This window comes from Bubalus bubalis, chromosome 20 (genome assembly GCF_019923935.1).
Source record: "Bubalus bubalis isolate 160015118507 breed Murrah chromosome 20, NDDB_SH_1, whole genome shotgun sequence".
NCBI lineage: Eukaryota > Metazoa > Chordata > Mammalia > Artiodactyla > Bovidae > Bubalus > Bubalus bubalis.
The window spans coordinates 23,716,896-23,734,461 of NC_059176.1; the positions used below are offsets into that span (position 1 = coordinate 23,716,896).

The 17,566-nt window shown below is 39.6% G+C and overlaps 1 long non-coding RNA gene across 1 annotated transcript; it reads left to right on the plus strand.

The window, feature by feature from the left end:
• The first annotated feature begins 914 nt into the window (after positions 1-914).
• LOC123330831 lies at positions 915-17,339 on the plus strand. Its single transcript, XR_006547024.2, has 3 exons — positions 915-1,303; positions 15,741-15,797; positions 16,923-17,339. It is a non-coding gene; the product is annotated as an uncharacterized LOC123330831 (long non-coding RNA).
• The last annotated feature ends 227 nt before the right edge of the window (positions 17,340-17,566 follow it).

Here is a 17,566-nt window from a genome sequence, read left to right on the forward strand (position 1 = left end):
CTTCATTCCTTCAAACAAGCAAGGCTCTTAAACCTCTGAAATCCTCCTCGATGGCAAGTGCTTCAACCCCTAGAGGGCAGCATGCCCTCAAAGAAACTCACCCAGGGCCCAGTTGGAAGCCACTGAAATGGCCAATCATTGTCTTGAATTGTCTTTTATCAACCGTTGGGGTCCCAAAGAGTCGGACACGACTGAGCGACTGAACTGAACCTTACGAAAGACCCTATAGAAACCCTACCAAGAACTTAGGAGAACTTAACCATTTCTGATAACTACCGCAGATATATGTTCCATTGACACCATCAAATAAAAAGCATTGCAAACCCTAGGAAATTAAACCTGGTTGAATCCCCACCACCTTGGCTGAAGGAAGTCTGCTTAGGAGGAAGCACCTCCGGGTTCTAAGATGGGCTTGCTTCTTCGACAGCGACTTCCCATCAGTAGCTCTCCTCTGCAGCCTCTCTTCAGGGTGTCTCAGAGGGACATGGAGGGAATAAGAGGTCTCTGCCCTTCTTCATCCCACCCACCCACCCACCCGCTTCGCTTCCCTTCATTCTTGGGTTAAGAATTAGGGCGTTTCGAGCACTTCAGCGGAGAAGGCAATGGCACCCCACTCCAGTACTCTTGCCTGGAAAACCTCATGGACGGAGGAGCCTGGTAGGCTGCAGTCCATGGGGTCGCTAGGAGTCGGACACGACTGAGCGACTTCACTTCACTTTTCACTTTCATGCATTGGAGAAGGCAATGGCAACCCACTCCAGTACTCGTGCCTGGAGAATCCCAGGGACGGCGGAGCTTGGTAGGCTGCTGTCTATGGGGTCGCACAGAGTCGAACACTGACGCGACTTAGCAGCAGCAGCAGCAGCAGAGCACTTGAGACACGCACAGTTCTTAGCCGCGATTCCTAGGATTCTAGAATTAACTCGTGCTTTTCCTTGCGAACACCGTCATCATTGCTTCACATATAGTGGAAAGACGCGGGCCCCACCCACACCCACACCCACCCACACCCACAACCACATCCCGCAGTGATACAACCAGGCCCGTGGTCCACGCCCTTCAGACTCTCGCGGTCTCCCCCCTGGCTTGTCGCGCTAGGCCCCTGCAGCTAGGGCTCTCCGCAGCCTCCACGGGCGTGCCTTCTTCAGAAGCCGTGGGTTGTAGTCCAGTCTCAACCTCTAACCGGGGCCTCTCGCCTCTAATGCGCAGAGAGGGGAATGACGCCAAGCACCTTCACCCACATCCTGGAGTGGCAGATGGGGGTTACCAGTCACTTTGATGCCAAAATCATATTGGCTAACAGGTAATACAATTTCTCCTATTCATCAAGACGCATCAGTGAGCTCTCTATACAGGTTCTGGTTTGACTTGGATTTGGGGTGACTCCACTTTTTTTTTTCAAACAGCATCTGGGTTTGGGTGGATAAAACACTTTCCCTCTGTGTATGGGATGTTGTCAAAACAGGACACTAGAGTTGGTTCTTTTTTAATGAAAAATAACCCTTCTAGTATTAAAAGGCAGTATCTATTAATTCAATTGAACATTATTTTCATAAGCAAATATGTTTGAAGAGATTAGCAAGTAAATGCATAAATTACCTACATTGAAAGCTGTTACTGGCAGATATGATAACACATTTCTTGTTAACCAGTTTACATTGCTTTTGAAGTGAATTTCTGGCTGACAGTGTTTATGTCACAGATGGTATCCTCACCTGCTTCATTAAGGCCTGTTTAGAATACAGTTCTAATGTAGGTTTTATCCCATGTAAAGCCACCTAGAGATCATTTTAAACGATCATATCGACTAACAAACACGTAATCAAGAAGCTCTTAAAATTTTATCAAAATTCAGGTCTTTCACTATTAGCAAACCTGCTTCATTAACATATTAATAGATAATGTTCCTGCTCATAATTAGGGTGTATTTTCTTTGCATCATTGTAGTTGAAAGAATTCAGGTGGAGTTTGTTAGAAAAGTTGCTTTTTTTCCCCCTTCAATTTCTGGGAACAAAGCACCTGGAGAAAACACTTCAGGTTGACACTCCTGAGCACCATTCCTATTTTAATCACTGCTTCCTCCTGCCCACAATTTTCCCTCCTTAAACTTCATTTTATCACTCATTTCCCCCATATTCAACTCTCTATGACTTACAGCCATGATAAGCAGTGAACTATATGCAGACAGCCAAGGGTTTGGCCCATGCACTGAGGATAAATGCTACCTGTAAGAGAAATCCCAGGTACAAACATATTAATATTTTCATCTCAAGTTTGAGAGAAGTGGCAACATAAAGCCTGAAAAGAAGCTCATGTTTTTCTTTAAAAAAAAAAAAATTTCAGCCACTTGTTCAAAATATAAGTGTATAGAACAAAGAATAGAGCCTATGCCTATATTTCTATTAAAAGAGCAATCTCTTTTATCTATTAAAAGAATGGCATCTTACAGAGAGGTATAATTCAGAGGGCTACCTAGGAAGGGTTTTTTTCTTTAATGACCACAGTGTTAGATTAAGTCTGTCATTGAGCTCCTGGGAATAAAGTGCATCATTATTTTGAAATATTGTATTCTCACTAGCGATGTACTCATTGTGATACATTCACAATAAAGAATGGAATAAGCATTATCTCGAGATCACAATTATCTTAAGGTCACAATCTCATTTTAAATAAAAGGAAAACTGATATATATATATATACTAAAAATAGCAATTATCATCTCATATGGTCTAAATATTTAGCTGAGGCTATTTACCAAAACTGCTCTGAAGCCACACCATTCTGTGACTTTAAAACTCACCTGTGACATGAGGCAGAAGCTGCACACACAGTCTAAGCATTTTGGAACATGTTGTATGGGCCAGAGGTTAGTTTTACTTGTAAGGAGTACACATGTTAGTCTTGCTGCACTTGAGTGTCTTAGGTCTTAAGAGGGCATGTAGTTGCCCCACTCATTTTATCCAGAACCATTTGCAAGCCCAGAGTTCAGCAACTCTGTCTCTCAGCTGTTAAGGACAGAGGTGAGTGACTCTTCTTTTTTTTTTTAACCACATATATTATAATTTGCTGGCCCTGATTTTCTCCATATGAGAAAAAAAAAGAATCTATGTGTTATTAAAGAGATAGAATATGCAGGCTGTGCGGGGAGAGTAAGTTGAATGGGATCCTGAAGAATGTTTTCATCATCCACCCAGGATACTGGGATAAAGGGAGGATTCAGACACCATACTGAAGATTTAGCTGGGGCACTCAGGAGAGGCACTGCCTCTTTGCTCCGTTAACAGTGGAATCCTAAACTTGTATTTCTACAGTGATGAATTACACATACAGGAATTCATACTGCACCCGTTAGCTATCTGCACTGTCCAATATGGAAATCACTAGCCATGTGTAGATATTGAGCACTGAAATGCAGTTAGTGCAGCTGAGGAACTGAGTTTTAGATTTTATTTTTATTCATTATTTATTCTTAACTAAATTTAGATAGCCACGTGTGGCTGGTGGCTATGGTATTGGACACCACAGATTTACTATATCCCATGGAAGAGTTTGTTGCTGTTGTGTAGTCTCTCAGTCATGTCTGGCTCTTTGCAACCCCTTGTAGCTGGCCAGGCTCCTCTGTCCATGGGAGTTAAGATTCTGGTAATGTCAGTGAACTAGAGACCCCTGGTGGAAAGGGCTGTTCTCTGCAGGACACAAAGCACATCTTAGTAAATGGGCGGCTTTTTTTCCCCCTAAGGTTCAGCTATTTCGGGATTCTACACATATTTTGATGCTAACGCTACCACTTAAATTAACATGAAAATTCTCTAGGTATTACAGGATAGAATAATGTAGAATTCAGTGGCTAATTATTACACTGGTTGATGATCACAGTTCACAGATATCAAGTCTCTGTTATTAGGTTGACAGGACATTGGTAGGATAGCAGATATGGTTTAAAACACTACCCTCTGGTTGTCTGGCATGAGTAATGAAATATCCTAGGTCCCTAGCCAGGCCAAGAAGCATTCTTCAGAAAGGATGATGGTCTCAAGTCTTATTATATAAATTAAGAGGTAATACAGCTTGGCTGAAGTCTGTGCTAAAGTCAGGACAATGGCTGTTTGATCACTTGACTAGAAGAGAAATGCTTATGCTGCCTCCACCCACAGGCTTTCACACAGCTACATACAGCTGCCTCCTCGATATTTCGGTAACCTGGTATCCATATGCTGGACTCAAAAGTAGAGATTCTGGCCTCTTTTACCTCTCTTAAATCGTGCTCCCTAAGATGGAGTTTCCTGATAAATATGGTTCCTTTCTGATCCCACTGCCTTCTATACTGCTTGTTTTTCTCTAGCCATCAAAAGCTGTAACTACCCCAACCACAGTCCTTATCTGTTCACCCTGCAGAGAGTTGAGGGCTTCCTTTTCCTTCTCTGGCCATTCTTACCTCTTCCCACATTCCATCTTTGCTTGATGTCAGCCCTAACACTCCTGCTTTCTTGGGTGAAACAGTATGAAAATGATGGATAGTTAGAATAGGCAAAGAACTCATTAGAAACTTAACCATGGGTCCAAGTTCATATGATAAACGTGTCATTTCAGTTTAGTGCGAAAAGAGTAGTTTATGGAACCAGCAAAAATCATTTCCCATGCAGAAGAAAATAAAGTTAGGTCTCTATCACGCACCCTGAAAAAATTGTTTAAATTTGTCTAAGATTATTTTATTAATTCTCAATCACCAGAAAACCCCGGTTTCAGTATTTCCTTTTTAATGTATGCTTGTGTGCACGCTAAGTTGCTTTAGTTCAACTCTTTGAGACACCATGGGCTGTAGCCCTCCAGACTCCTTGTACATGGGATTTCCCAGGACAAGAATACTGGAGTGGGTTGCCATTTCCTACTCCAGGGGATGCTCCCAACCCAGGAATCAAACCCAAGTTTCTTATGTCTCCTGCATCAATAGGCAGGTTCTTTACCACTAGCACCACCTGGGAAGCCCCTTTTAATGTATAGATTGTATCAAGAGAGGACTAGGAGAATCCTCTGTATACAGCTGTTAATTGAAACCTCCCTTTCCATTAAAAACTATATTTTTATATCTTATAAAAAAGATACAAAAGATGGACACTAATATCTTCATTTTTAGATTAAATGTTAAATTATCTTATTCTAAATAATGCAGATAATTGGAGACAAAAATGAGATTAGAGTCCCATATTTTAAAAATTCCAGTACTCAATTATGCAACACTTTATTGTTTTAATATTTCCTCCTGTTCTGTTTTTTTCACTGAAAGCCCTGTGTGTTCAGGGAAACCCTTAGTCCTTGGCAACTGGACAATTGGTCATCCTACAAAGGTCTTCTCTTTTATAAGCTAAAAGCTAAGACAAACTAGAGTAGTAATAGGAAGAAAAGTGAAGTTATTGAGTCATAACTTTGATGAGGCTTTTAATGTGAAGAAATATCATTTTGAGGAATTTCTAATTCCTATGTGAATTAGAGCACTATGTGAAATATTGAGTCTTGGTCCCTGTAGAGAAAACCAGTAAAGTACACACGTGAAATTGCCATCTTAACTGACAGGGATATGTGACAAGTGATGATATAAAACAAATGATAATTATAAATAATCAAGTTTCATGAATTTGTTGATTGTTTTTCCTGTCTCTGTGCACATTAGCTGCCAGCTTGCTAGAATCTAACTAGCTAGCTGAGAGATAGATCTGTCTATGCCAAATCTTTACCTTGAATTTTTGAAAAATTCTGTTTTCTTTATTGTTTTTATCTACTTAATTTTTCATAGCCTATATGTAGTTATTATTCATATAAGTAAAAAAATATGAGGTTTAATTCTTAAAAATATGAAAAATTCATCTACATTATCATAGACTTTAAAACAGACTCCTTTTCCCTTTGGATCATCAAACTTTAAGCCAGCTCTGTGTTGAAGCCCAGCTGTGGTGGAGTAGAAAAAATTTTCAGTTTGAAATGAGGCAGATTTATTGGTTTTGTGATCTTGAGTTAATTACTTAGCCTTTTTTATTCTAGGTTCTTCCTTTTAAAATGTGTGTAATACCTACCATCTGAAAGAATTGTGTGAGAATCAAATGACATTGTATAGAAACCACTGGCAAGTGGAAGATTATCAGAAACTAATAAGGTACATGCCATGATTAACAGGGGCAAACAATGAATGGTGCCTGAATCAGGCATCAGTATTTGAATTGAAGCCAAATTTGTCACTGGCTAACCCTGACTATGAAATACATACTTAACTCTTGACTATCAGCTTCCTTATCTGTAAAATGGGAATAATTTATCCCTGTTTACCTTTGTTAACTTTTTTCTTTATCTTTTAGTTGTAAAAAGGAAAATGAAGTAAAATACACCTTCAAAGTAAAGAAAGAACTCTCCATCCACGTGATGCTAGGTTCCTGGCAATACTATCCCTCCTGTAAGTTTGTGTCCACACATCAGCTCGTATCCCACAAGATGTGCTTCCTACATCCATCATTTAGGCATCATGCCCTCCAAGCTTGACCTTTACTTGGCTATTTTGTTCCCTCCCAATCAAGATATGGCTCCTAGCCACCAGCCCAGCTTCTTGTCTCTTAAATGAGTTCTTGGCAGGGCAGCTGTGTCATTTGCAGGGCCCAGGGCAAAAATGCTGGGAAAAAAGCAGGAAAGTACTAAATATAAAACATTACAAAACTAAATAGTTTTACCATCTGATCCAGCCATTTTTGAGCTCTTTGGTGTTTACCCAAAGGAGTTTAAAACTTATGTTCACAAACACCTGCATGTTTTTATGAGGTTTATAGCAGCTTTATTCATAATTGTCAAAACTCAAAAACAATCAAGATGTCCTTTGGTAGGTGAGTGGATAAATAAACTGTGGTACATCTGGACAATGGAATATTATTCAGCATTAAAAAGAAATGAGCTATCAAGCCATGAAAAGATATGGAGAAAACTTAAATGCATATTACAAAGTGAAAGAAACCAATCTGAAAAGGCTATCTACTATATGATTCCAAGTATTTATGACATTCTGGAAGAGGTGAAACTATGGAGATAGCAAGAAGGTTAGAGGTTGCCAGATGTTGGGGAGGGGAGGTAAGGATGAATAGGCAGAGTACAGATGAATTCTGGGGCAATGAAACTGCTGTGTATGATAAGTATAATGGTAGATACATATCATCATAAATTAACATATAGATTGTGTAGGGACCAAGTGTGAACCAATATAATTTATGGACTCTGGGTGACAATGATGTGTCAGTGTAGGTTTATCCGCTGTAATAAATGTACCCCTTATTTGGGGGATGTTGATAATGGGGAAGGCTGAGGACTTAAGTGTGGAGGTAGAGTAAGTATGGGAAATCTTTAGATCTTCCCCTCAATTTTGCTGTGAATCTAAAACTGCTCTAAAAAATAAAGTCCAGTATTTTTTAAAGGGATGTAAGGTTGTCCCCTTGACAGATTTGCCCATCATTTTTCCTTGGGTAGATTGTAGCTGTGTCTTATATTAGTTATTGATTTATCACATTTCTTTCAAGAGTCCTTAGAAACTTTCAGCACTGATTTCACCTGTAAGGAAGACCTGTTTCCTGAAGCTGTGTTTCATTGTTCAACGAAAGATTCTCTGTCCTTTAACTTTTCTAATTCCTCTATCTAAGGTATTTTTTTCCTCAACTAATGTTAGTCCCAAACAACCCTGTTTACCCTTTAATGGTCAATTCTACTGTTTGAAACTATTTCTCTTTTTTATACAAGTCACTAGGGCTTGCTTGAAATGCACTAGTGTGCAGGTTTTATAAGTTATTCTTTTTAAAATGTATATATTTTTAATTGAAGGATAATTGCTTTAAAATATTGTGTTGGTTCTGCCATACATCAACATGAATCAGCCATAGGTATACATCTGTCCCCTCCCTCTTGAACTTCCCTGCTACCTCCCACCCCATCTCACTCCTCTAGGTTGCCACAGAGCCCTGGTTTGAGTTTCCTGAGTCATACAGCAAATTTCCACTGGCTGTCTATTTTACATATGGTAGTATATATGTTTTCATGCTGCTCTTTCCATTTGTCCCACCCTCTCCTTCCTTCCCCCCTGCTCCGTGTCCATTAGTCTGTTCTCTTAGATGTCTGTATCTCCATTGCTGTGCTGCAAATAGGTTCATCAGTACCATCTTACTAGATTTCATATGTATGTGTTAAAATATGGTATTTGTTTTTCTCTTTCTGCCTTAATTCACTCTGTATAATAGGCTCTAGGTTCATCCAGCTCATTAGCATTGACTCAAATGTGTTCCTTTTTATGACTAATATTCCATTTTAATAACTTATTCTTTTATAAGTAACTATATCTCATGTCTTACAATTCTCAACAGAGACTAAAATTAGAGGTTTCACCTGAAAATGAAATAAAATTATAAAATGTTCTTTTTTAAAATTCAGTGATACATGATCCAATATGGACAAAGCTCAAAAACATTATGCTAAGTGAAAGAAGCTAGACACAAAAGATGTCCTATCTTATGATATGATAAACATATCATATGATTCAATTCATATGAAATGTCCAGAACAGACAAATCTGTAGAGATAGAAAGTAGATTAATGATTGACTCGGGATGAGTGGAGGAGCTGGGTGTTACTATTAATACTAATGGATAGGAGGTTTCTTTTTGAGCTGATGAAATGTTCTAAACTGCATTGCTGTGATGGCTGCACAGCTCTGTAAATATTCTAAAATTAAAATTATTGAATTATAATTTACAGTGGGAAATTTATGGTATGGAAATTATATCTCAATTAAGTTGTTTAAAAATAAAATCAATGGATATGAACCTCTGTTGAACATATGCATCTAATTCCAGTTTTCTCTGTTTTTCACATCTCCTTTTGTCATTTTCTATTGGGTTGGTCAAAAAGTTCACTTGGATTTTTTTCCATAAGATCTTATGGAAAACATTGAATGAGCTTTTGGCCAATCCAATATTTTTATTCTTTCTAGCGTAGCCTTCTAAAATTCATCCTGTTATTAGAACCAGGAACATCTCAAATTTTCTTTTAAAAGAAATGCATAAAAAATATAGAAAAAATCAGAGCAGACAATTACTAAAGCATAAAACTTTGATTTGTTTGATGAAATCTTCCCTAGTTCACCTAAATTAGCAAACTTGCCTAATAAATTTTAAATATGGTAGGTTTATTTAAGCTCTTAGGAAAGTTCTACTTGTTTTGTGAAAAAGTATCCAGGCAAGGTTAGAGAAGGAGCTATCTGAAAATAGGGCTGCTGCTATGGACTGAATATGGCCTCATCAAATTCATATGTTGAACCCTAATACCTAATGGTATTCAGAGGTGGGGCCTTTGGGAGGTAAGGTCCCTGGAGAAGGAAACGGCAACCCACTCCAGTATTCTTGCCTAGAAAATCCCATGGACGGAGGAGCTTGGTGCAGGCTACTGTCCATGGGGTCACAAAGAGTCAGGCACAACTGAGCGACTTCACTTCATTTCACTTCACTTACGTCATGAGGGTAGAGCCCTCATGAATAGGATTAGTGCCCTTATGAGTAACCAGAGAACCTACTTCCTCTCTCTCTGCCATGTGAGATTTTGCTAAGAAGATGGCCATCTGCAGACCAGGAAGCAGACCTCACCAGACACCAGGTCTGTCAGCACTTTGATGTTGGATGCTGCAGTCTCCAAAACTGAGGCTGAGAAGCAATTATTTAAGCCACCCAGTCTATGGTATGTTGGTGATAGAACCCTGAACTAAGACAGCTGCTGAGTGGGAGTCCTAGGGTCAGCAGATCCAAGATCCCCAGGGTTCACAGCCATTGAGACAAAGTTGCTGCCAATACCAAATTTTGGCTACATAGTGAAAGAAAAGTGAAGTCGCTCAGTCATGTCCGACTCTTTGCGACCCCATAGACTGTAGCTTACCAAGGCTTCTCTGTCCCTGGGATTTTCCAGGCAATAGTACTGGAGTGGATTGCCATTTCCTTCTCCAGGGCATCTTCCCAACCCAGGGCTCAAACCCGGGTCTCCTGCATTGTAGACAGACGCTTGACTGTCTGAGCTACCAGGGAAGTCCTAAATCCTTATGGCTACATAAGCAGTCCCTAAACATATATTATTTGTCTGGCTGCAGAAATTGAAAGAAAAGCAGTAGAGGAAGGCCAAAGATGAAGAATAATGACAGCTGAGCTGCTCTTGTTGGCCATCACTATTCACCGGGCACTGCGCTGAGTGCTTTACGCACATTCAGTTAATTCGCACAGTTCTATTTCTAAATTGGAAGTAGAGAAACTAAGGCTCAGAGAACTTAAATAACCTGCCCAAGGTTTCACAGCTATAAACGAATCTCTGTATATGTAGTGTTAAAAAGATATCAGACCTGGGACTTCCCTGATGGTCCAGTGGTTAAGAATCCATCTGCCAATGCACAGGACACAGATTCAATCCCTGGTTTGGAAACTAAGATCCCACATGGCACAGGGCAACTAAGTCTGTGCACCCTAGAGCCCATGCTCCACAATAAGAGGGTTGCCCCTGTTTACCCCAAATAAAGAAACTCTGCATGTAGCAACCAAGACCCAGCATGGTCAATAATTTAAATAAACAAATTAAAAAAAGAAGATATCAAAAACCTCATTGAGTAAAGAACCCCAGAAAATCATTACTACTTACCCATTTTGGAATTCACTAGTTGTATACAATTGAAGCTAGTGTTACCACCAATGAGGTATTTGTTTTCTTCATATGTGCCTGTGCAGTTCCAAATTGCTAAGTCTCTTCCCTCAGAGTATAAAAATGCACATTAGAGCTTTAACCCGTAACAAAGGGAAGTATGTCATATTACAACTTAGTTTAAACTAACCCCTGGAGTGCTGCGATTTGTCCATGTTGGATCAAAGGTTCTTCCCAAGCAGTCCGATTTTATGAATTTTACTGAGCTCTGTTAAATAGCATCCCATTAGCATCATCATGAATGAGAAGCGAGGGGTGGGCTCGGCACAAAAGCATGACCTCTTATTAGTTGCTATTCTGATACTTTATTTGTCAGCACTGATTCAATGGCAGGCAGAGAAGGCTCATAGGAGATTATGTAGAAAGACTGTGCTACACTTTTCAGCCTTTCTCAAGCCATCAGGGTAAAGAATTGACTGCTACTTACATCCATAATTATATGTGGCAGTTTGGCTCCGTAATTAAATTCAAAATAAATCACATGCAGCAATTTGTTAAATTTAAATAATGTTACAAAAAAATAAAAAGATGAGTGAATGAAATGAGCTTCTGAACTTAGGGATATGATTTGAGGAAAGACTGTCATTCAAACTAGCAGGGTTTGTGGCTGCAAAAATAAACTCAGTGACACTTAACTATGCTGAATCTAGGATGTGATGAGGCCATTAAAATCTCTGCCATTGGACTGGGTTACAAAGGAGACGACTGCAATAAACCCTTATGTATAGGAAATTCAAAATAAGTAATGTTCATAAACTGGTTTCAGTTTATTTTCCAAATGATTAAGAATTATGCATAATATTTATTAAAATCTAGTAAGATTTTTCCCAGTCCTTTAGAAGAGGCTGAGGTACAAAAAAAGAGATTTATCCAAATCAGTATCAGAACTAGGATAAATTAAAATAACTATGTCTAACAATAACAGCACTACATGCTTGCTGAATTTTTTTTTTATTAGAAAGCACTCTCATATACATTAAATAGGTACATATATCCCAAGATAGAGTCCAGAAAAAGACTTGGTTTATGGTCCCTTTAAGCTCCTCACTGCTAGGGGAGACAGACAGGGTGGAACAGGGTAAATGGGTTGACCTAGGGCTAGACTGGAGAAGGCAATGGCAGTCCACTCCAGTGTTCTTGCCTGGAGAATCCCAGGGACGGGGGAGCCTGGTGGGCTGTCGTCTATGGGGTCGCACAGAGTCGGACACGACTGAAGCGACTTAGCAGCAGCAGCAGCAGCAGCAGCAGGGCTAGATTAGCCCAACAGAGGTGATGGACAGTAGAACAAAGGTTGATAAGGGGATTTTCCCTGGTGTCCTCATAGAAAGAACTTCAAGGCCTGGAACCTAGACATTAGGCGTGGATGGTGTAGCTGAGTTATCACTCTTTGCGATAGAACATAGTATGCTAGTGGCTAGAGATATAAAGGTCCACGCTTCTCCAGTTGGGTGGAATACCTGATTCTAGGCAGGCTGACAAGAGGTATTAAGCTTTAGTGTGCCTCCCAGAGATGCGAGGGAGACAGTGGAAAACAACATCTATCTACTTGCATCTCTATCACATGCATAAACTTCGTACGCTTATTGATTGCTTTAGGAGTAAAGTAGTAAGCAACTTTGAACCAAGTCTAAATTACTGTTCTTGCCCATCCTTGAACTTGAACCAAATTTTGGGGGTCTGTCAAATGCAGTGTAGTCAGGCTTCCATGACCAAAACCAGTCCTCCAATAATCTGAATTATGAGTTAGGCAGTCTATTTAAGGTTTTACTTAGAATATAAGGAAATAATTCTCCAACTTGGTGAGGGAACAATCCACCAAAGATAGGTAGCTTCTGCAGTCAGACTTTTAAAAAATTAAGTTTTATCTAAAAAAAGCTGATAATAATTAATTTATATATATTTTTTGTTACAAAAGGGCTGATTCTAATTTTCCTGAACTGAAAGCAGCCTGTTCTATGGTAGATATCTACTGTATCATATCTGCCATATTCTCTCTCTTAGACCAAGTAACTCAGTCCAGCTAACACTCATGATAAGAAGGTATACAAGGGAAAGAATATCAGAAGGCGGAGATCACCGGAGACCACCTTACAGGCTGCCTACCACAATCCAACCTCACTAATAATCAAACACACAGTAACAAAGTACCATTTACATTGTTTTTAATTATTAAAGTTTTGAAATGATAACATCTAGCAATTGCCAAGATATGATAAAACATGCTTTGTTAGGAGCAAACATGAATTGATACAATGTTTTGGAAAGCAATCTATATATATGCATTGCTGCTGCTAAGTTGCTTCAGTTGTGTCCGACTCTGTGCAACCCCATAGATGGCAGCCCACCATGCATTCAGTTCAGTTCAGTCGCTCATTCGTGTCCGACTCTTTGCGACCCCATGAATCGCAGCACGCCAGGCCTCCCTGTCTATCACCAACTCCTGGAGTTCACTCAGACTCACATCCATCGACTCAGTGATCCCATCCAGCCATCTCATCCTCTGTCGTCCCCTTCTCCTCCTGCCCCCAATCCCTCCCAGCATCAGAGTCTTTTCCAATGAGTCAACTCTTCGCATGAGGTGGTCAAAGTACTGGAGTTTCAGCTTTAGCATCAGCCCTTCCAAAGAAATCCCAGGGCTGATCTCCTTCAGAATGGACTGGTTGGATCTCCTTGCAGTCCAAGGGACTCTCAAGAGCATTCTCCAACACCACAGTTCAAAAGCATCAATTCTTCTGCCCTCAGCCTTCTTCACAGTCCAACTCTCACATCCATACATGACCAGAGGAAAAACCATAGCCTTGACTAGACAGACCTTTGTTGGTAAAGTAATGTCTCTGCTTTTCAATATGCTATCTAGGTTGGTCATAACTTTCCTTCCAAGGAGTAAGCGTCTTTTAATTTCATGGCTTCAGTCACCATCTGCAGTGGTTTTGGAGCCCCTAAAAATAAAGTCTGACACTGTTTCCACTGTTTCCCCATCTATTTCCCATGAAGTGAGGGGACCGGATGCCATGATCTTCGTTTTCTGAATGTTGAGTTTTAAGCCAACTTTTTTACTCTCGTCTTTCACCTTCATCAAGAGGCTTTTTAGTTCCTCTTCACTTTCTGCCATAAGGGTGGTGTCATCTGCACATATGAGGTGATTGACATTTCTCCCGGCAATCTTGATTCCAGCTTGTGTTTCTTCCAGTCCAGAGTTTCTCATGATGTACTCTGCATAGAAGTTAAATAAGCAGGGTGACAATATACGGCCTTGACGTACTCGTTTTCCTATTTGGAACCAGTCTGTTGTTCCATGTCCAGTTCTAACTGTTGCTTCCTGACCTGCATAATCACAGCTATATATATATGTGTGTGTGTGTGTGTGTATATAAATTCCCACATATTATTTATTTTAATAATTACCATCAAAAAAGGTTAAAATTAGTTAATAGACAATAAAAATTATCTAAAAGTCCATTACTCAAATTCAATTATTAATAGCATTTCAGAGTAAATTTCTTAGTCTTTTATTCTTACAGGAATTGCTGGGAACTGTCAAAGATGGCATAATAAACAAAAATAGGAAGCTGGTTTTAGAAAAGGCAGAGGAACCAGAGACCAAATTGCCAACATCTGCTGGATCATTGAAAAAGCAAGAGAGTTCCAGAAAAACATCTATTTCTGCTTTATTGACTATGCAATGAGATGAGATGGTTGGATGGCATCACCGACTCAATGGACATGAGTTTGGGTAAACTCTGGAAGCTGGTGATGGACAAGGCCTGGTGTTCTGCAGTCCATGGGGTCACAAAGAGTTGGACACAACTAAGCAAATGAACTGAACTGATCATATAACCCAGCTTGCAATCTCATGCCTAGAAATCTACCTACCTAAGAGAAATGAACACCAGTGTTCATAAACAAAAAATCTACTTGCATGCATTTAGTAGCTTTAATCCTAATTACAAAGACAAAAGCCCCCAAACTGAAAACAACTCATATGCTCTTCATTTAGTGAATGAATAAACAAATCATGATACATCCATATAAATGGATTACTCCTCAACAATAAAAAGGACCTACTGATATATGCAACAAAACTGATGAATTTCAGACACCCTGTGCTAAATAAATGAAGCCACATTCAGAAGGCTATATATTATATGATTTCATTTATATGGAATTCTGGAAAAGGTAAAGTTATAGGGACAGAAAACAGATACTTGGTTGCCAGGGGCTTAGGAGTGACAAGGGTTGACTATAAAAGAGCAGCATTGGGGAATTTTTGAGATGATGAAACTGTACTGCCTCTTGGTTCTAACAGTGGTTACAAGACTATATGTAACTTTGGTAAAAATTATAAACCTGTGTGCTAAAAAGAGTGGGTTTTACTCTACGTGACAAGATTAAGTGACTTTCCCAAGGTTATTAGACTAGTCTGCATTGTTTTCCATATCGAGTAGTTCTGTCTTTACCTCTTTCTACCTTAGACTCTGTAAAGATATTTCAGGCACCAACAAGCCAGTTCAATTCAGTTTGGATACATTTTGTTGAGTCATAGTTCCCACATGACTAGAGGAAAGAATGACCCTGAACAACAATGGTTTAGTGGGTTTAGAGTGCCTGGAGGAATTGATTTGGAGGTCGTTTAAATGGTGTCTTCTCCCTCTTAAGGATCTCTTAACGGAAGACAATAGGCCCCAGCTGCTGCTGCGTTAGGATTTCTCCTCTAAGGAAGAAAAGGAAAACTAACTTTTTAATGAATTCTAACCATGGTACCTGAAGAAATATGAGAATAAGAAATTTTACATATATTATCTCATTTTCTCATCACAGCAGTTTTCCAAACCAAGATATTATTATTCCCATTTTATACACAAGAAAACTGAGGCTAAAAGTGATTAACAATCCACTGAGAATGAACTCAAAACCCTCTGTACTTAACTGGATCCCAACTTATTTGAACACAGTTGACTCATAGACTTATTACCTTTTCTTTCCCGTTGTAGAGTCACAGGAATTTTCTATACCCTGAATATGAAGCTACATCTATTTTGAAGGAGGAAGTAAGTGTCTTTTTCTAATTTGCGCAGAAGTGCTTATGGGGTTGCAAGAGTCGGACATGACTAAAATGCACATGCCCCCTCGCTATATGGGCAAGTAGTGGATCTGGAGTATTTTCTTGGTGCTGATTGCCCTCACATGTAAGTGATCGTGGTGCCTCTCTCTATAAACCACCCTCATCTCCTACTTTCCTTCTGGCTTCATGATGAGAATTTCAGCTGGTATATCTGGGAGACAGATTCTCTGGAGTCTGGGGAGGCAGGATGAGTAAGCCAGGAGGGAAGAAGCAAAGGATAAAAAACTTGAGGAAATGATGAGGGTAAGGGCAATGAAATAAAACAATGAACCACCAGGAAACTCTCATTGTTTGTCTTATGCATTCATTGTGTTAAAATTTCAGAGTTTGCTTCCCATAGAAAAGCTAAGTTTCTGGTTAATCAATTTGGTGAATTAACATCCAGGCCAGAGTCATCCTCTCTAACCTATTTTATCCCCATTTTTATTCCTGGAGAAAAGTAGGAGTCAAATTGATGATAAACTTTGTGATTGAATGTTTTTGTCTGCCATGTAAAGATCTGAGTTGCTTTTAGCTACAGTCTTCCAGGCAACTCTACCAGGGTTCCATCAGTCTCTATTACTGACCTGCCCCCAGTGGAGTAGAACTGGACCTGAATGAAATAAGAGCAATGTTTAAGTTGAGATTCTATCCCAAAGCCTGGAGGAAAGAATGTCTGTGGTAATATTAGTGTGTGTGTTTGTGCTCAATAGCTCAGTTGTGTCTGACTCTTTGTGACCCCACAGACTGTAGCCCACCAGGCTTCTCTGTTTGTGGAATTTTACAGGCAAGAATATTGGAGTGGGTTGCCATGCCCTTCTCCAGGGGGTTTTCTTGACCCAGGGATCGAACCCGTGTTCTTATGTCTCCTGCATTGGCAGGCAGATTCTTTACCACTGTGCCACCTGGGAAGCCTATAGTCATTAATGTTGTTCACCAAATATTTCCACACCTCTTGAAATATGTTAGGAATGTCCATCCTCCCCTCTGTGGTTTGGTTTGGTCTGGTCACGTGTGTAGTCCTGGCTTATGAATTGTGAGCTGAAATTAATTGTGGCTCTTCTTGACCCAGTATTGAATTGTCCTCTGGCATGGAGATGGGCAGTATCAGAGACAAGCCTGCTTACAGCCTGGATCCCTGAGTGACGACCTTGAGCAGAGCCCCCTGATGATCATGAGGGGCAAGCTGTTTTAAGCCACTGAGATATGGGGCTTTCTTGTTAACCACTGCATAATCTATTTTGAGTGATATAATTCTTTTATGGTTTTGTATAATATTTTCAGTTTTTGATGCTTTTGCAAGTTAAGAATTAATAATTGATGACCTATATTTTGGTTAAACAAGGAACGTTCTCACAGAGTTACATACCACTATGATACAAAATTTCATAAAACAAAACTATGGCTTTGTGTTTGAAACTGTCTAAAAATAAACTGTCAAGAATTAACTTGATAAAATACTATTAAAGTAGGAAGACAATGAAATTAATTGTTTATCCATCAGATTAAGAAACCATCAGATTAATTAAGCTTTTATATGTCTCTAAGGAAATGGCAATCCACTCCAGCACTCTTGCCTGGAAAATCCCATGGACGGAGGAGCCTGATAGGCTACAGTCCATGGGGTCGCAAAGAGTCGGACACGACTGAGCGACTTCATTTTCACTTTCACTTTCAATTCAATGTTCCTTTAAAAAAAAATTATGTTCCTTAAAA